The 21415-nt window shown below is 50.8% G+C and overlaps 1 protein-coding gene across 1 annotated transcript in view; it reads right to left on the reverse strand.

Annotated features, from left to right (window-relative positions):
• The window catches only part of LOC142256901 (myosin-10-like), a 304675-nt gene extending 294304 nt beyond the window's left edge, over nucleotides 1–10371 (reverse strand). Inside the window, exon 1 of the mRNA XM_075328868.1 lies at nucleotides 10237–10371. The gene's annotated coding sequence lies outside the window, so the exon portion shown is untranslated. The remainder of the gene's footprint in view (nucleotides 1–10236) is intronic.
• Between the last annotated feature and the right edge of the window lie 11044 nt (nucleotides 10372–21415).

A 21415-nucleotide genomic window follows, 5' to 3' on the forward strand; every position in this document is an offset into this window, starting at 1 on the left:
ACTGGGTGTATACAGCCCATATAGAAATCATACCAGGTGTATACAGCCCATACAGAAATCATACCAGGTGTATACAGCTCACACAGAAATCATACCAGGTGTATACAGCCCATACAGAAATCACACCAGGTGTATACAGCCCATACAGAAATCACACCAGGTGTACACAGCTTTATGGCATAGGCCACTCCAAAAGTGCACAATGCCCCCTCACTGCAAAATAAATAAATAAATTAGAAGATTTTTTTGTTAGGTTACACTGTTTCTACCTGGCATAATTTTTATATGGGCTGTGTTCCCTAAAAAATGTTTGTACAGTTTAATTGGCATTTGGGGGGGTGACATACGCCTTTAAATATCTTTCTTGGCCGCACATTGTCCTGTGAACACATGCTGCCATGAACAATGCTATTCTATGTGCACAGGACGATCATCGTAAAGATCGTACTGTGAACATGAAAGTGCGGTCACAGGCTCAGCAGTTATAAAACCATTGACTATCTGCTGGATATAGATCAGCGATCACTTAAAACCTGCATTTAGCCAATGTGTTTAGCCATCACCTGCATTTATCCAGCCTCAAACCTCGGTACCTCACAAGTCCTGGCGCCATGATGACTTCACATCCACAGCTCGTCTCTGCAGACCTCCATCTTCTCTGCTCTTCTGCAGCACATCACGACACAGTGCCCTTAAAAATAACATGTCATTATAAAAAATAATCAACCTTGCTGTTCCCTAAATAAGCCCCCAAAATAAATAACTGTCCCTCACTTTAATCCCTGCACAAAAAAATGACACCACCCCACCACACACACTCTGTCTATATTATGGTACATGGCTTCCACACTGCCCCCTTTATAATACCACACCGTCTCCCCTCATGAGTTACACCCACTACACCCTCCTCACTTAGGAACTACGATCTCCAAACTGTCTGCACCACATGCTGCCCCCTATACGAACTGTCTCCCACACATTAGACTTCTACATACTGAGCCATGTTGCCCTGGAGAACATACTGAGCCCACCCCACGCTGCCCACTTTTCCATACTGAGCCTACCGCACGCTGCCCCCTTTTCCATACTGAGCCCACCCCATGCTGCCCCCTTTTCCACAGTGATTCCACCCCGCAGGATGCCCCATACAGATCACACCCCGTGCTGTGAGCCCACACAGAGCCAACTACATGCACCCCCTTTATCATACAGAGCGCTCCCTCTGCTACTGCTCCCTGCCCCATAGAGATCCCCCTCCATGCACCCCCTTTCCTATACAGCGTGCCCCCTATGGCTGCTGCCCCTGCCCCATAGAGATCCCCCTCCATGCACCCCCTTGCCAATACAGCGCGCCCCCTATTGCTGCTGCACCTGCCCCATAGAGATCCCCCTCCATGCACCCCCTTTCCAATATAGAGCGCCCCCTATGGCTGCTGCCTCTGCCCCATAGAGATCCCCCTCCATGCACCCCCTTTCCTATATAGAGCGCCCCCTATGGCTGCTGCCCCTGCCCCATAGAGATCCCCCTCCATGCACGCCCTTTCCTATATAGAGCGCCCCTATGGCTGCTGCCCCTGCCCCATAGAGATCCCCCTCCATGCACCCCCTTTCCTATATAGAGCACCCCCTATGGCTGCTGCCCCTGCCCCAGAGATCCCCCTCCATGCACCCACTTTCCTATATAGAGCGCCCCCTATGGCTGCTGCCCCTGCCCCATAGAGATCCCCCTCCATGCACCCCCTTTCCTATAAAGAGCGCCCCCTATGGCTGCTGCCCCTGCCCCATAGAGATCCCCCTCCATGCACCCCCTTTCCTATACAGCGGGCCCCCTATGGCTGCTGCCCCCTGACCCATAGAGATGCCCCTCCATGCACCCCCTTTCCTATACAGCGCGCCCCCTATGGCTGCTGCCCCCTGCCATATGAGATCCCCCTCCATGCACCCCCTTTCCTATATAGAGCGCCCCCTATGGCTGCTACCCCTGCTCCCTAGAGATCCCCCTCCATGCCCCCCCATTCCTATATAGAGCGCCCCCTATGGCTGCTGTCCCTGCCCCCTAGAGATCCCCCTCCATGCACCCCCTTTCCTATATAGAGCGCCCCTATGGCTGCTGCCCCTGCCCCATAGAGATCCCCCTCCATGCACCCCCTTTCCTATATAGAACGCCCCCTATGGCTGCTGCCCCCTGCCCCATAGAGATCCCCCTCCATGCACCCCCTTTCCTATATAGAGCGCCCCCTATGGCTGCTGCCTCTGCCACACACAGATTATAACCCATGCACCTCTTTTTCCCATAGAGCGCTCCCTATGGCTGCTGCCCCTGTCCCATGCACATTACACCCCGCCGGCTGCCGCCGCTATCTTCGGCTCTACAGCGCCTACCTCCCGGCTCCGGTGACTTCTCTCCTCAGCTCCTCAGCAGCACACAGTCTGCAGAGACGCCGGCAGTGGTGAGGTGACTCATCACGCTGCCCGTGACGTCATCAGTGAGCGCGCCAGGCCAGGGAGCTGATTGCAGCTTGTGACCCCGGAAGTGTCCTCGCGCAGGGAGCAGGTATGGAGGATGATCTGTATTAGCGTTTAAGACGCTAATACAAATTAAAAACGGGACCAACTAACACCTAAACACCCCCCCCCCGAAAAGACTCCGGTTATAGTAATGAGTCTGGGGAGGAAAATTTAAAAAAAAAAAATTTTTTTTTTACTCCCGCCCTTGGTGCCGCCCCGCCGCCCCAGGCACCGGACCACAGGTGCCTAATGGTAAATACGGCCCTGGTGTGCGGCCACCACTTTTGTCACTCCTGAGCCAGCCACAGGCCAGCCGTAGTGTGTGACCATCTCCTTCATCACTCCTGATTCAGCCGTAGGGCCAGCCGTAGTGTGTGGCCATCTCCTTTATCACTCCTGATTCAGCCGTAGGGCCAGCCGTAGTGTGTGGCAACCTCCTTTATCACTTCTGAGTCAGCTGAAGTGTGCGGCTGCTTCCAGGGCCCATCCTCATGTGGACGGGGAGTTCCGTATCAGGGATATTTATACGTGTACGTTTGAGTACTGATCGTATACTACTCAGTATGGTATGAACTTATAAGTTATGTAATTACCCTACATTCTTACCACTTTCACCAGGTTATTGCTTGAGAAAGGATCTGAAAAAGAGCTGAAACTTTGCTGTTTTTTTTGAATGGGTCAATAAATACACTTTGATATTTCACAATCATTTTTATGGAGCATTCTTCATTTTATTGTTTACTCCAAAAATATGAGAGAGATGCAGGAGCTTTAAAAATAATATCACAATTTTAATCAATTTAGAAGAACATGGTATTAGGACTATAGAAACATGTTAGTAAATTAAAGACAACAAAGGCAATATAACGAAAAAATCCAGAGGAACAGAAGAGTGAAAGTCAGCCTCCAGCTGAGGCCGGGTTCACACAAGCGCATGAATCAGACGAGTACAATCCAATGAAAAATGGTATTCAATGATGCAGTGCAGATCTGCAAGATTTTTCTCAGCAGTAATTGGGCTGAGGAAACCAGGAGCAGTGAAGTGAGGCGTTTACTCTTTGGGAGTAGTCAGTTCAGTATCTGCGGTCTCACCTTCTGCCCGTGATTGACAGTCCCCGCACTGATTGTGCTCCTGATACCTCTATTCCCCTGAAAGCTCTCCTAAAAGACCATTGCAGAGCAGGGCTGTGACAGGGGACTGGGGACCGTAGCCAAAATTGAGAAAAGTCCAGCACTGACCTCAGTCAGCTCTTCCCAGCACTGCTGTATGTGACTGACAGGTCTCTACCTATGTACACACAGATCTTCTAACTGTATTTTCTCTGAAACGCTGATTTTCACTTCACTTGCTCCAGACTACTATATATTATTACAAGCTCAGTCCTGCTACTTCTGATGTTCATCACCCCATCAGCTCTGCTGCAACAAGGTACCTGATAAGGAACTCCTCTCCTACTTCAGGTTTTGTTCACACATTTGACTCTGCTGCAACAAGGTATCTTATAAACTCCTCTGTTTTCCTAATTCTGCCACATCTTCAACTCTGCTGCGTTGTTTCCTAATAATGAACTCATCCCAGCTATTCTGGTGCTGACGCATCTTTAAGTCTGCTGTGTCAAGTTCTTGAAAAGTAAATCAAACACACAAAAGGCGATATAAGGGAAAAATCCAGAGGAAAAAAAAATAGTGAAAGTCAGCCTCCAGCTTACGCCAGGGTTACACACGTATGAATCAGACGAGTGCAATACGATAGAAAAAATTGGCTTGCACTCACACGGGCCAATATTATTTAATGATGCAGGTCAGATCTGCGTGTTTCTCCTTAGGCTGGTTTCACACTACGTTTATTTAACATCCGTCCATAACGTTTTTTTAGCGGAAAAACGGATCCAGTGCAAATGCATTTTCACTTCTATGCATTTGCAATGGACTCGCGTCCACCTGCGTTCGCATGCGTTTGCGTGCGTTAGACACAGGATCCGTACTTTTGCGTTATTTTAACATGTTTCAAAAACGCTACTTGTAGAGTTTTTTACCTTTGTCAAAATAACGCATCTCACAGGATCCTTCACATTGCGCCGCGAGCTGCAATGCATTTCAATGAGCGCTGGATCCTGTCTAGCAGAATGCGTTGAGTTGCGTTGTAACAGGATCCTGCTTTTGTACTGAGCATGCACAGAACCAGTCTCGTGTGATCTGTCTCTCCCTCCTCTTCCCTCCCTCACCATCTCTATCTCTGTCTTTCCCCCTTTCTCTCCCACCTGAGAGCTGCGGACACTCGTAACCAAGGTAAATATCGGGTAACCACTTCTCTTAGTTACCCGATGTTTACGTTGGTTAAGTGTGCAGGCAGCCCTGCTCCTAGCAGCTGCAGACACTCGTAACCAAGATAAATATCGGGTATCCAAGCCCGATGTTTACCTTGGTTACGAGCCTCGCAGCTGTCAGATGCCGGCTCCCAGTCTGGCTCGTTTAGTTCCCCTCACTCCCGATCACATGACTCCAATGCCCGCCCCTAAACATCCAGTGACAGGATCCTGCAAAGTAACAGATGCGTTAGCATGCGTTTTTTGCTGTAAAAGCAGGATCCGCTTTTGCAGCAAAAAAACGTTCCTGACGCATGTTAAAAAAACGTAGTGTGAAAGCAGCCTTAGCTGTAATTGGACTGAGGAAAAAATTGCAGCATGCTGTGATTGGCGGCGAGTCTCGGATCACGCGCACCCACACAAGTCTATGGGTACGTGTGAAACATCGGACTGTGCTGAAGTCATCAGTACAGACCGATATATGCAGACACAGGTGATGGAGAGATTAAGCTCTTCTAACTTGTGATCCGATTCTCACATGTGAGAGAATCAGATCACAGTGAATGATGCTCAGTCACACTCACAGCAGAGTTTGAGCCGAGTGTCATTACCATATCACATCTGATTCTCTTGCGTCGGCTGCTATATTCCAGTGTGACCCCGACCTGAGAGAGAGGGTATAATACAAAATAGTGCGCAGATGAATGGCATAAGTACAATAAGGCTGTGTGCGCACGGTGCATTTTTTCATGCGTTTCCGCAGCGTTTTCAACTGCAGCGTTTTAATGCAAAAATGCATGCGTTTTAATTTTCAAGCAAAGTCTATGGGAAATATGGCTTTCTTGTGCGCACCAAGCTGTTAAAACCGCAGCGTTTTAGGGGCAGAAAATTTGTCAAAATCTCTGCGTTTAAAGAAGCAGCATGTCATTTGTTTTTGCCATTTTGCAGCATTTTGCTAACATTGAAGTCAATGAGAAGTTTCAAAACACATCCTTAATCAAGATCCCAGCGTTTTACATGCTTTTTTGACAAAATAAACACATGCGTTTTTGACATTATGTTAAGGGCATGATATGTCCCTTTACACACACACATAGTCCGACAATTAAAGAAAATCAATAAATTTAACGTTATTTTATACATAAATATTAGAACACAGTTATCTTAATAAAATTAGCTATTTTGTGTATGTTATCATTTTTTTCATAGTGTTTGAATGTTTAAACTTTATTTAGCAGTGTATTTGTATTCAAAACGCATCTGACTTTAAGCAATAAAATAGCATGTAAAACGCGGTCAAAACGTGGGAAAAACGCAAGCGTATTTTTAGTGTTTTTGTGGTCAAAACCAAATTTGACAAAGCCAATTTCTGCCAGAGAATGCGTTTACAACTGCAAGTAACTGAACGCAAAGTGCGCACACAGCCTGTCACAAAGCAGTGATGGACATCAGCGAGTGTCTCCAGTAACACACATCTATTGTCTGATATATTCGCGGTATAAATCGCACATATCACAACAATATATCCCTAGGCCACCACCGACCCCTTCGGCAGAGTGCGCTCTTCATACATGGCTTCATCTGTTGGTTTTGGACAGGAGCAGTCAGGATTGGGGCTTGCACCCTGCTTATCACATTGCTGCTTTCTTTTGGTTTCTTTCTATTAATCTCGGTATCTCTTATATATCAATGCCTATCCTTTAAAGAGAATCTGACAGCTAATTCATGCTGCTCAAATGACGGGCGGCACATATCAGAGTCCGGCTCCGTCATGTCAGGCAGGAATGTGTCACCTAGAAGAGAGAACATACATGTAATAGCCGGTGAGGAACCATGTGACTCAGGTGACATAGTCCAAGAGGCTTCGATGGCTTCTCCCCGCCCTGCTCTCCTTGAGTGACAGGTCTGTCTCTACATGTGTATGGCAAGACACTTGTATATAGTGAGACCTGTTTATTAAATGTATGTTTCATGGTAAAACATACCAGCCTGAAGTGATGGAGCCGGACCTGATCGGTGCTGCCAGTATTTGAGGGCACGATGAATCTGCCAACAGATACATTTAAAAGAAAAGTTAAAAATGCCCTGTGTATAGCAGACCTCTACCGGTGAAGAACCTCTATAGAAACAGCTGGTCAGAGGTGGCAGCTCTCTGCTCTACACGGTAGACCTCTTTATAACCAAGGACATGAGGACTCTTAAAATGCATTATTTCATATCTGCATTGCTTATGCAGCAAACATGTTGGTGTTACTAGAATGCTGGAAGTGTCCTTAAAGGTGATGGCCGCAATTTATGTCGGGAAAACCGGGTTACAGGTTCACTATACATGGGACTGTGCTGTCACAATGTGACTACAGGATAGTGAAGGACAGGGAGCACCTATACTGTCCCTCGCGCTTGGTGACCCTAAGCTATCCCTAACCTCAGGGTTATCTCTAATGGTGAAGATGCCTCAGTCCCGAGCCTGGCTATTATCCTGACCAGATCGATTCTATTTCCAAAGAAGGAAGGGGCAGGAGTTACAGATTAAGGTAACAGATTAAGGCAGACGGGGAAATCATCACTCAAAATGGAAACTCACAGGTACAAACAATAAGGGTACTTTCACATATCCGGTTTTTGCTCTGCGGCACAATACGGCGTTCTGCAGAAAAACCGCAACCGTTTTTTTTTTTACGCCGGTTGCGTTTATTTCTGCATAGACTTACATTAGTGCCGTATTGTGCCGCATGGGCTTGCGTTCGGTCCGGTTTTTGCCGCATGCGGCTGATTTAGCCGATGCCGCGGCCGGATGGAATGTTCCCTGGAACGTTTTTTGCTCCGGCAAAAAAAACGCATCGCGCCGCATCCGGCCGCTGCGGCGCATTTTTCATTGCATGCCTATGGATGCCGGATGTGGCGCAATGCGGAAAAAAACGCATCCGGCCACCGTGTGCGGTTTCTTCCACTGCGCATGCTCAGTAGCGTGCCGCAACCGGAAAAAAACAGACGGGCCGCATGTAAAAACTTATGCAAAGGATCCAGTGTTTTCGCCGCATCCGTTGCATAGGTTTCACAGCCGGATTGAGACGCACTGCTCCAACCGGATGTGTGAAAGTAGCCTAAGAGACTAAGGAGAAAAGCAAGAGCAGGATGGTAAGCACAAAGCTACACCAGGGCTTGGACAGGAGTCAAGATCACGCTTGCAACTCAGACGTTGCTACATCAAGCGTACCTCTGAGATAGGATACGGTACAGGGTCCCCAGTCTGAGGGCCAGCCTAGGTGCCCCTGTCCAGTTATCCCATCCCCATGACACAGTCTATATTTTGCGTATACAGCTTTTCCTTACCTTCTTCAAAGAGTCGTAATTTTTTTTCATTTTTCCTTAGGCTACTTTCACACATCAGTTTTTTGGCATCAGGCACAATCCGGCATGTGCCTGATGCAACGGATCCGGCGCGGAATATGCAAAAACGGACGCGCCTGATCCTTTTTTTTTATGGTTCTGGTATACCTGATCCGTCAAAAAACGGATTTGGCGCATCCATTTTTGCATCCGTTTCATCCGTTTTGTTGGATCCGTTTTTTCAATAAATTGGAGCATGCTCAGTTTACAAAAACGGATCCGACAGCCGCATCCGTTTTTTGACGCATTACGCCGGATCCGGTGTCTATAGGCTTCCATTGTAAATCACGCCGTATTGCGCCGGATCTGGTGCGATGCGGTTTTTTGTCAGAAACAAAAAACATTACAAGAGACGTTCCATCCGGCCGCCGCTTTAGCCAATTACGATGGATACGGCAAAAGCCGGATGCAACGCAAGGCCATCAGGCACAATCAGGTGCTAATACAAATCAATGGGGATAAAACGGATACGGCGCCTGATCCGTTTTATCCGGGGTTTTTTCTGGATTGTGCCTGATGGAAAAAAACTGATGTGTGAAAGTATCCCAAGATATTGCAGTATGGGGCCTGTTATTGTCAGGACACCTTGTAGCTTTGATTGACTCCGTATAAGTTATTCAAAAATGGGGATACAATTCTAAGTGAGGTGAAATGGTGAAAGAAATGCATCTCAACCATGGTGTTACCAGAAACGCGATTCTCCCCAGTCAGGAAGATTGAGGAGCTACCGAATTATAAGATGCTTTATGTATTTTAGCGGTTAAAAAAACTCTAAACTTTTTAATCTAAAGGTTTTTTTGCTGCCATTTTCTGACACCGGACAGTTTTTACTTTTTTACTGTCAATGGAGCTGTTCAGGACTATTTCTGTGCTCTGAGCTGATGTTTTTATTACAAATTATATTTTTTTTTTTCTTGTATTTTTAGGAAATTGTTCGGCACCAAAAAAAAAACAGCGATGAAAGCAGTTTAAATAATTTTAGGTTTCTTTGTAAATTTCTTATAACTTTAGTGTCGCGCTGGGTGAGGTGCAGTGATGAAATTTTTTTTCACATTTTTTATTTCCCTTTTTCTCTCTAGTCCCTGATACCTCTGATCGCTGATGCTGTATATTACAACTGTATATAGTAATACACATCTCGGATGAGGCCCAGCAATGACTGACAGAGGCATGGTGTGTAACTATGTGGATGCCACTGTGACCCCTGGGGGGCTGTATACCACGGCGGCTGGTGCCTGCTGACGGACCCCCGCTGCCATGCCCGCACTAGAGGCACTATAGAAATACGGTAACAAAAAATGAAAATATATCAATAACATTTTGAATACCCCCTTTTTTTCTATCTGAAAATTAAAAAATGAACATATCTGGTGCATCCACATAAGCACAATATATATATATATATATATATATATATATATATATATATATATATATATATATATATATATATATATATATATATATGACTATAAGGATTAACCCATTCAGGTCAACACGTAAAGAAACTAATTGTAACAACAGAAGTGCTGCTTTTCTCCAAACAATGAAATAAATGTAATCAGACCTCAATATTTACCATCCAAATGAATGAACTTAGTTCGTTAACCATTTCAGCGCAGGAGCCAGGATAATGTAAAATAATTGGCCTCATTCAACAATAAAACAAGGTCTCATCCGCCCGGTGCTTACGGTTAAGGGTCGGTGCACCGGGACAATGGTGGGGACCTGCAGAACTGTGGAGGGGGTCAATGGCAGTGTGCCCACAGAGCAGCACCAGGGCTCCAGCTGGCACAGAGCTCACCGCAGGCCTGCCACCGACTGCACTGCCCCAGGCTGCAGCCATCACTGCCATCTGACCAGGCCTGGACCCTGCACACTGGGCACCGCCTGCCCCGGGCATGTGCCATCTGCAGGCAGGTAGGTAGGTGAGGTGCCCACCGTGCAGCGGCTGTGCCCGGCTCCGCACTGCCGGGAGTATTACTACCGCATTACACTGTATACAACACTGCGGTGTCACGTGATGCGTTACCTGCTCGCTGCACCGGATTCTGCCTCCACTCTGGGCAGCAACTTCCCCGCAATGACACAACCGACAGTGAACCGGCGACGGCGGCTGCCAGTGACCGGGACGTGGACACCAGAGCGGAGTGATGATCCCGGCAGCCTGCACGTCACAGCGCCCCCTGCTGGCGGCCGTGTGGTAGCGCTGGAGCTCGGAGGCTGCGAACGGCATCAGGTGCAGGAGGGACACAGCGGTATAGAAGACAGTACAGGCATGTGTGGAAGGAAAGCACCCAGTGCAGGGCATTACAGAAGTACAGGCATGTATGGAAGGGGAGCACCCAGTGCAGGGCATTACACAAGACAGTACAGGCATGTATGGAAGGAGAGCACCCAGTGCAGGGCATTACAGAAGTACAGGCATGTGTGGAAGGAAAGCACCCAGTGCAGGGCATTACAGAAGTACAGGCATGTATGGAAGGGGAGCACCCAGTGCAGGGCATTACACAAGACAGTACAGGCATGTATGGAAGGAGAGCACCCAGTGCAGGGCATTACAGAAGTACAGGCATGTGTGGAAGGAGAGCACCCAGTGCAGGGCATTACAGAAGACAGTACAGGCATGTGTGGAAGGAGAGCACCCAGTGCAGGGCATTACAGAAGTACAGGCATGTATGGAAGGAGAGCACCCAGTGCAGGGCATTACAGAAGACAGTACAGGCATGTATGGAAGGAGAGCACCCAGTGCAGGGCATTACAGAAGACAGTACAGGCATGTATGGAAGGAGAGCACCCAGTGCAGGGCATTACAGAAGTACAGGCATGTATGGAAGGAGAGCACCCAGTGCAGGGCATTACAGAAGTACAGGCATGTATGGAAGGGGAGCACCCAGTGCAGGGCATTACAGAAGACAGTACAGGCATGTGTGGAAGGAGAGCACCCAGTGCAGGGCATTACAGAAGTACAGGCATGTATGGAAGGAGAGCACCCAGTGCAGGGCATTACAGAAGACAGTACAGGCATGTGTGGAAGGAGAGCACCCAGTGCAGGGCATTACAGAAGTACAGGCATGTATGGAAGGAGAGCACCCAGTGCAGGGCATTACAGAAGACAGTACAGGCATGTGTGGAAGGAGAGCACCCAGTGCAGGGCATTACAGAAGTACAGGCATGTATGGAAGGAGAGCACCCAGTGCAGGGCATTACAGAAGTACAGGCATGTGTGGAAGGAGAGCACCCAGTGCAGGGCATTACAGAAGACAGTACAGGCATGTATGGAAGGAGAGCACCCAGTGCAGGGCATTACAGAAGTACAGGCATGTGTGGAAGGAGAGCACCCAGTGCAGGGCATTACAGAAGTACAGGCATGTGTGGAAGGAGAGCACCCAGTGCAGGGCATTACAGAAGTACAGGCATGTATGGAAGGAGAACACCCAGTGCAGGGCATTACAGAAGACAGTACAGGCATGTATGGAAGGAGAACACCCAGTGCAGGGCATTACAGAAGACAGTACAGGCATGTGTGGAAGGAGAGCACCCAGTGCAGGGCATTACAGAAGTACAGGCATGTATGGAAGGAGAACACCCAGTGCAGGGCATTACAGAAGACAGTACAGGCATGTGTGGAAGGAGAGCACCCAGTGCAGGGCATTACAGAAGTACAGGCATGTATGGAAGGAGAGCACCCAGTGCAGGGCATTACAGAAGTACAGGCATGTGTGGAAGGAGAGCACCCAGTGCAGGGCATTACAGAAGACAGTACAGGCATGTATGGAAGGAGAGCACCCAGTGCAGGGCATTACAGAAGTACAGGCATGTGTGGAAGGAGAGCACCCAGTGCAGGGCATTACAGAAGTACAGGCATGTGTGGAAGGAGAGCACCCAGTGCAGGGCATTACAGAAGTACAGGCATGTATGGAAGGAGAACACCCAGTGCAGGGCATTACAGAAGACAGTACAGGCATGTATGGAAGGAGAGCACCCAGTGCAGGGCATTACAGAAGTACAGGCATGTATGGAAGGAGAGCACCCAGTGCAGGGCATTACAGAAGTACAGGCATGTATGGAAGGAGAGCACCCAGTGCAGGGCATTACAGAAGACAGTACAGGCATGTATGGAAGGAGAGCACCAAGTGCAGGGCATTACAGAAGTACAGGCATGTATGGAAGGAGAGCACCCAGTGCAGGGCATTACAGAAGTACAGGCATGTATGGAAGGAGAGCACCCAGTGCAGGGCATTACAGAAGTACAGGCATGTATGGAAGGAGAGCACCCAGTGCAGGGCATTACAGAAGACAGTACAGGCATGTATGGAAGGAGAGCACCCAGTGCAGGGCATTACAGAAGTACAGGCATGTATGGAAGGAGAGCACCCAGTGCAGGGCATTACAGAAGACAGTACAGGCATGTATGGAAGGAGAGCACCCAGTGCAGGGCATTACAGAAGTACAGGCATGTATGGAAGGAGAGCACCCAGTGCAGGGCATTACAGAAGACAGTACAGGCATGTATGGAAGGAGAGCACCCAGTGCAGGGCATTACAGAAGTACAGGCATGTATGGAAGGAGAGCACCCAGTGCAGGGCATTACAGAAGTACAGGCATGTGTGGAAGGAGAGCACCCAGTGCAGGTCATTACAGAAGTACAGGCATGTGTGGAAGGAGAGCACCCAGTGCAGGGCATTACAGAAGTACAGGCATGTGTGGAAGGAGAGCACCCAGTGCAGGGCATTACAGAAGTACAGGCATGTATGGAAGGAGAACACCCAGTGCAGGGCATTACAGAAGACAGTACAGGCATGTATGGAAGGAGAGCACCCAGTGCAGGGCATTACAGAAGTACAGGCATGTATGGAAGGAGAGCACCCAGTGCAGGGCATTACAGAAGACAGTACAGGCATGTATGGAAGGAGAGCACCCAGTGCAGGGCATTACAGAAGTACAGGCATGTATGGAAGGAGAGCACCCAGTGCAGGGCATTACAGAAGTACAGGCATGTATGGAAGGAGAGCACCCAGTGCAGGGCATTACAGAAGTACAGGCATGTATGGAAGGAGAGCACCCAGTGCAGGGCATTACAGAAGTACAGGCATGTATGGAAGGAGAGCACCCAGTGCAGGGCATTACAGAAGACAGTACAGGCATGTATGGAAGGAGAGCACCCAGTGCAGGGCATTACAGAAGTACAGGCATGTATGGAAGGAGAGCACCCAGTGCAGGGCATTACAGAAGTACAGGCATGTATGGAAGGAGAGCACCCAGTGCAGGGCATTACAGAAGTACAGGCATGTATGGAAGGAGAGCACCCAGTGCAGGGCATTACAGAAGTACAGGCATGTATGGAAGGAGAGCACCCAGTGCAGGGCATTACAGAAGACAGTACAGGCATGTATGGAAGGAGAGCACCCAGTGCAGGGCATTACAGAAGTACAGGCATGTATGGAAGGAGAGCACCCAGTGCAGGGCATTACAGAAGTACAGGCATGTATGGAAGGAGAGCACCCAGTGCAGGGCATTACAGAAGTACAGGCATGTATGGAAGGAGAGCACCCAGTGCAGGGCATTACAGAAGACAGTACAGGCATGTATGGAAGGAGAGCACCAAGTGCAGGGCATTACAGAAGTACAGGCATGTATGGAAGGAGAGCACCCAGTGCAGGGCATTACAGAAGTACAGGCATGTATGGAAGGAGAGCACCCAGTGCAGGGCATTACAGAAGACAGTACAGGCATGTATGGAAGGAGAGCACCCAGTGCAGGGCATTACAGAAGTACAGGCATGTATGGAAGGAGAGCACCCAGTGCAGGGCATTACAGAAGACAGTACAGGCATGTATGGAAGGAGAGCACCCAGTGCAGGGCATTACAGAAGTACAGGCATGTATGGAAGGAGAGCACCCAGTGCAGGGCATTACAGAAGACAGTACAGGCATGTATGGAAGGAGAGCACCCAGTGCAGGGCATTACAGAAGTACAGGCATGTATGGAAGGAGAGCACCCAGTGCAGGGCATTACAGAAGACAGTACAGGCATGTATGGAAGGAGAGCACCCAGTGCAGGGCATTACAGAAGACAGTACAGGCATGTATGGAAGGAGAGCACCCAGTGCAGGGCATTACAGAAGTACAGGCATGTGTGGAAGGAGAGCACTCAGTGCAGGGCATTACAGAAGTACAGGCATGTATGGAAGGAGAGCACCCAGTGCAGGGCATTACAGAAGACAGTACAGGCATGTATGGAAGGAGAGCACCCAGTGCAGGGCATTACAGAAGACAGTACAGGCATGTATGGAAGGAGAGCACCCAGTGCAGGGCATTACAGAAGACAGTACAGGCATGTATGGAAGGAGAGCACCCAGTGCAGGGCATTACAGAAGACAGTACAGGCATGTATGGAAGGAGAGCACCCAGTGCAGGGCATTACAGAGGACAGTACAGGCATGTATGGAAGGAGAGCACCCAGTGCAGGGCATTACAGAAGACAGTACAGGCATGTGTGGAAGGAGAGCACCCAGTGCAGGGCATTACAGAAGACAGTACAGGCATGTATGGAAGGAGAGCACCCAGTGCAGGGCATTACAGAGGACAGTACAGGCATGTATGGAAGGAGAGCACCCAGTGCAGGGCATTACAGAAGACAGTACAGGCATGTGTGGAAGGAGAGCACCCAGTGCAGGGCATTACAGAAGACAGTACAGGCATGTATGGAAGGAGAGCACCCAGTGCAGAGCATTACAGAAGACAGTACAGGCATGTATGGAAGGAGAGCACCCAGTGCAGGGCATTACAGAAGACAGTACAGGCATGTATGGAAGGAGAGCACCCAGTGCAGGGCATTACAGAAGACAGTACAGGCATGTGTGGAAGGAGAGCACCCAGTGCAGGGCATTACAGAAGACAGTACAGGCATGTATGGAAGGAGAGCACCCAGTGCAGGGCATTACAGAAGTACAGGCATGTATGGAAGGAGAGCACCCAGTGCAGAGCATTACAGAAGACAGTACAGGCATGTATGGAAGGAGAGCACCCAGTGCAGGGCATTACAGAAGTACAGGCATGTATGGAAGGAGAGCACCCAGTGCAGGGCATTACAGAAGACAGTACAGGCATGTATGGAAGGAGAGCACCCAGTGCAGGGCATTACAGAAGACAGTACAGGCATGTGTGGAAGGAGAGCACCCAGTGCAGGGCATTACAGAAGACAGTACAGGCATGTATGGAAGGAGAGCACCCAGTGCAGTGCATTACAGAAGACAGTACAGGCATGTGTGGAAGGAGAGCACCCAGTGCAGGGCATTACAGAAGACAGTACAGGCATGTGTGGAAGGAGAGCACCCAGTGCAGGGCATTACAGAAGACAGTACAGGCATGTGTGGAAGGAGAGCACCCAGTGCAGGGCATTACAGAAGACAGTACAGGCATGTATGGAAGGAGAGCACCCAGTGCAGGGCATTACAGAAGTACAGGCATGTATGGAAGGAGAGCACCCAGTGCAGGGCATTACAGAAGACAGTACAGGCATGTATGGAAGGAGAGCACCCAGTGCAGGGCATTACAGAAGACAGTACAGGCATGTGTGGAAGGAGAGCACCCAGTGCAGGGCATTACAGAAGACAGTACAGGCATGTATGGAAGGAGAGCACCCAGTGCAGGGCATTACAGAAGACAGTACAGGCATGTGTGGAAGGAGAGCACCCAGTGCAGGGCATTACAGAAGACAGTACAGGCATGTGTGGAAGGAGAGCACCCAGTGCAGGGCATTACAGAAGACAGTACAGGCATGTGTGGAAGGAGAGCACCCAGTGCAGGGCATTACAGAAGACAGTACAGGCATGTGTGGAAGGAGAGCACCCAGTGCAGGGCATTACAGAAGACAGTACAGGCATGTGTGGAAGGAGAGCACCCAGTGCAGGGCATTACAGAAGACAGTACAGGCATGTGTGGAAGGAGAGCACCCAGTGCAGGGCATTACAGAAGACAGTACAGGCATGTGTGGAAGGAGAGCACCCAGTGCAGGGCATTACAGAAGACAGTACAGGCATGTGTGGAAGGAGAGCACCCAGTGCAGGGCATTACAGAAGACAGTACAGGCATGTATGGAAGGAGAGCACCCAGTGCAGAGCATTACAGAAGACAGTACAGGCATGTGTGGAAGGAGAGCACCCAGTGCAGGGCATTACAGAAGACAGTACAGGCATGTATGGAAGGAGAGCACCAAGTGCAGGGCATTACAGAAGACAGTACAGGCATGTGTGGAAGGAGAGCACCCAGTGCAGGGCATTACAGAAGACAGTACAGGCATGTATGGAAGGAGAGCACCCAGTGCAGGGCATTACAGAAGACAGTACAGGCATGTGTGGAAGGAGAGCACCCAGTGCAGGGCATTACAGAAGACAGTACAGGCATGTGTGGAAGGAGAGCACCCAGTGCAGGGCATTACAGAAGACAGTACAGGCATGTGTGGAAGGAGAGCACCCAGTGCAGGGCATTACAGAAGACAGTACAGGCATGTGTGGAAGGAGAGCACCCAGTGCAGGGCATTACAGAAGACAGTACAGGCATGTGTGGAAGGAGAGCACCCAGTGCAGGGCATTACAGAAGACAGTACAGGCATGTATAGAAGGAGAGCACCCAGGGCAGAGCATTACAGAAGACAGTACAGGCATGTGTGGAAGGAGAGCACACAGTGCAGGGCATTACAGAAGTACATGCATGTATGGAAGTAGAGCAGCCAGTGCAGGGCATTACAGAAGTACAGGCATGTATGGAAGGAGAGCACCCAGTGCAGGGCATTACAGAAGTACAGGCATGTATGGAAGGAGAGCACCCAGTGCAGGGAATTACAGAAGTACAGGCATGTTGTCACGCTCCCGGTGTCCCAGCACCGCTCCGTACCCACTCATCCAGTCTCGGTGTCCCGGCACCGCTCCGTACCCACTAATCCGGTCTCGGTGTCCCGGCACTGCTCCGTACCCACTGATCTGGTCTCGGTGTCCCGGCACCGCTCCGTACCTACTGATCCGGTCCACGTGCTCACCGATCGCAGCCGCTGCTCCCACTCCTGCTCCTTGGCATCCCCCGTGCTCCCTGCTTGGCGGTCCCTCCAGTTTGCTGCGACTCGTGACTTTGCCCCCGGTTCCTCTGCGCCCTGTCCACGGCCTCCTGTACTTGCCTCTGGCTCCCAGGCGTCATGCATGCGCATTAGGGCGTGGGCGCGCTCAGTCACCTTGTCTTATAGGGCCAGCATCCCTGGAACAGGATGTGGCTGATTGCAGGTGCAGGGTATAAAAGACTTCCTGTTATGGGCAGTGCTTGTTCAACAAGTTCTCTCAGCTAGTATCTTGTGATAGTGGTCAAACTCTTTGTGTTCGGTCATTAACCCTGTCTCTGTCCTCAGAACCTGTCACCCGGTTTGCCTCAGCTTGTCCGGCTTCCTGGAGATTCCCCGGTGTCCGTTTGCAGTGGATCTCTCCATCGTCCCCCTGCTTCACTTCGCCACCGGTTCTGGATTCCATCTGAAGTCTCCAGTCTGCCCTCGTCATTGGTCCCGGACTCATCCTGCAGCCCTCACCCAGCTCCGGTCATCCGTTCCGATTCCTTCTGGACTTTCCGAGGACGCTCCCGGTACCCCGCCTGTGTTCCGGCCACTGTGCATCTAGGCCCTCGGGGGTGGTCGCCAGACAGTCCCTGTATTGGGGTTCACTCCTGGTGGCCTCCCCGGGGGAGTCCGGTGCACGGCCCAGTGGGTCCACTCCTGGATTGATACATAACACATTGAACAAGCCATGGACCCCGCCGAGACACAGGCATCTCAGCTGGCCGAACTGCAACAGGAACTGCTGCGACAGGGTGAGACCCTAACCCGCATCCTGAATTTTCTGTCGTCCATGGATCACCGTTTGTACACGCTACAGACCGCAGCCACGTCCCCGTCGACGCAACAAACAGAGACTGCGTCCGCACCTGGTTTCTCCTTGGCGTCGCAACTCCGCCTCGCTGCTCCGCCTCGCTATGCTGGGGATCCCAAGACCTGCAGAGGCTTCCTGAACCAATGCTCCCTGCATTTTAAAGTGCTTCCACATTTGTTTGTCTCGGACCAAGCAAAGGTGGCCTTCATGATGTCCAATCTTGAGAGGGAGGCGTTGGCCTGGATGAACCCTCTGTGGGAGCAAGAAGATCCGGTTACCCACAACATTCTGGAGTTTTTTAAGACCTTTCGCCGAACCTTTGACGAGTCCGGGCGCACCGCCTCAGTGGCTTCTTCGCTCCTTCGGGTACGCCAAGGCTCCCTAACGGTTGGCCAGTACGCCATACGTTTTCTCACGCTTGCCTCTGAACTAGGCTGGAACAGCGAAGCATTGTCCGCCGCCTTCTGGGAGGGTCTTTCCGGTCGCATCAAGGACGAGTTGGCAGGCCATGAAGTACCATCTACCTTGGATGGCCTAATTTCTCTGGCCTCCCGGATTGACCTCCGCTTTCAAGAACGGTCCCAGGAAGTCATCTGTGAGAGGAGACCGGTACGCTATGTTCCTACTCCAAAGACTTCCGTGCCCCCACAGTTGATGTCGTCCGATTCGTCTACCGCTGAACCCATGCAAGTGGATCGCCTGGGTCAAGCTGCACGGCTCCGGGCAGAGCGGCTCGCTAAGGGTCTATGCTTATATTGTGGAGAAAAAAGAAAAAATATATTTGTGTTTCTTCAGAAATTTTGTCATACCATGCCTGAGGAAGAGACCTGAGATGTCTCGAAAAGCTTGCTTTATAACATTGACTTGCCCACCCCAGGGCTATGGGACACCCGGTGCCGGGCCGGACTAGTCCGGGGGTAGTCAGTGGTGGCGGGGCCCGACTCCATGGCCCTGGTGGGTGTCAGTTAAATATGGCTGGTGACTTGGGGTTTGTGTTCGTGACTCCACCTGTGGTATGCGGCTATTAAGCCACCGCTGCTGTGTGAGGCCTCCGGGGTGATGATATGGCAGCAATGGTGGTACTGCTCCCCACAGGTGGAGCGGCGCCCCGGGGACACTGTTGGTGCTCGTGAGAGTCTATGGTGTTGTGTGGATAACACGGTGCAGGGCCGACAGGCAATGAAAGAAACAGGCACAAACAACAGTCTCTTTACCTTCTCCTCTTTTACTTCACAAACGGTTAGTCCTGGGAGACCATTACAGGTGGTAGAGGGCTCCGGCCGGCCTGGAAGTAACTGAGATGTCGTTTTGGCCAGATGAGTATGAGGCCTACTCCTGTTCTTTTCTTTACTGTGATAGGACCCTGCTCTCTGAATTTAGCAATGGCCCTCTTGCTGCTGGGACCGGTGGTACGTCCCTTTCCCTCTGTGGTAGGCCGCGCAGGCCCTCTCTGGTGCTTCTCTGCTGGAGTCCACACCGGGCCCTGATGATGCAGCTGTACCTTCGGGCTGTTTATGGGCCAGGTGCTTGCAGCTCTCCTGCCCTTCGGATTCGGCTACCAGGGAGTATTTTAGGCCCTGGTGGCCACAGACTCCGATGTCCGAGTCTCTTCTGTGCCTCTCTGCTCCTCCTGCTTCACTGGGCCAAGCTGCTCCAGCTCTAGGCCCCAGTTCCACAGGACAGCACACTCGGCGTCTGCACTCTCTGCTTTCTCCTACAGACTGAACACTAACTCCTCCCTCAGGTCAGACTTAAGGAATGCTCCCTGGAACTCCAGGTTCAGAGCTCCCCCTGCTGGCCTGAGGGAGAACTGCGTTGGATGTTAAACTTACTGGCCAATAGACCCCCCCCAATTACCTCCAGGCTCAGCATCAACCCTTTGGAGTGGCAATGCTGTTGTGGCGACCAGGTCCTGGGGCGCCACAACATCTATTTTATTTTAGTTAGCCATTAAAAGGTATCACAACTACAAAATTTTAATTTTGTTTCTCACTGAGAGCAATCAATCATTTTTCAACTGGCTAACACGGTACCAAAACCTTTTTCTTTTTTCTCCACAATATAGGCATAGACTCTTAGCGAGCCGCTCTGCCCGGAGCCGTGCAGCTTGACTCAGGCGATCCAATTGCATGGGTTCAGCGGTAGACGAATCGGACGACATCAACTTCTCCCCGGGGGATGAGGTGTGGCTGTCCTTCAAAGTTGTTCGGCTGAAGATCCCATCGTGCAAGCTGGGCCCCTGGTATATCGGCCCCTTCCCGGTTCTCAAACGCATCGACGAAGTCTCGTACACACTGCAGCTTCCGTCCACGATGCGTCTCCCGAACGTCTTCCATATATCCCTGCTCAAACCGGTCGTCCTCTCGCCCTACTTCCCTGATACTGGTAGTTCTTCTCCTCCTCTTGCTGATGATGATAATGTGTGCGATGTAAGAGACATCTTGGCCATGAGGAGGGTGAGAGGTAGGTCGTATTTTCTCATTGATTGGGAGGGCTTCGGCCCTGAAGTACGATCCTGGGTACCACGGGAGGACATTGCTGCTCCTCTGCTGCGCCGTTTCCTGACCAGGCTTCGGTGAGGGGGCGTGAGGGGGGGTACTGTCCCGCTCCCGGTGTCCCGGCACCGCTCCATACCCACTGATCCGGTCTCAGTATCCCGGCACCGCTCCGTACCCACTGATCCGGTCTCTGTGTCCCGGCGCCGCTCCGTACCCACTGATTGTGTCGCAGCGCCGCTCCGTACCCACTGATCCGGTCCATGTGCTCACCGATCGCAGCCGCGGCTCCCGCTCCTGCTTTCCTGCGTCCCCCGTGCTCCCTGCTCGGCGGTCCCTCCGGTTTGCTGCGACTCAGGACTTTGCCCCTGGTTCCTCTGCGCCCTGTCCCCGGCCTCCTGTGCTTGCCTCTGGCTCCTGGGCTTCACGCATGCGCATTAGGGCGTGGGTGCGCTCAGTCACCTTGTCTTATAGGGCCAGCATCCCTGGAACAGGATGTGGCTGATTGCAGGTGCAGGGTATAAAAGACTTCCTGTTACTTATGGGCGGTGCTTGTTCAACAAGTTCTCTCAGCTAGTATCTTCTGATTGTGTTCAAGCCTTTTGTGTTCGGTCATTAATCCTGTCTCTGTCCTCAGAACCGGACGCCCGGTTTGCCTCAGCTGGTCCGGTTCCATGGAGATTCCCCGGTGTCTGTTTACAGTGGATCTCTCCATGTCCCCCTGCTTCACTTCGTCACCGGTTCTGGATTACATCTGAAGTCTCCAGTCCGCCCTCGTGATTGGTCCCAGACTCCGCCTGCAGCCC

The sequence above is a fragment of the Anomaloglossus baeobatrachus genome, chromosome 11 (assembly GCF_048569485.1).
Source record: "Anomaloglossus baeobatrachus isolate aAnoBae1 chromosome 11, aAnoBae1.hap1, whole genome shotgun sequence".
NCBI lineage: Eukaryota > Metazoa > Chordata > Amphibia > Anura > Aromobatidae > Anomaloglossus > Anomaloglossus baeobatrachus.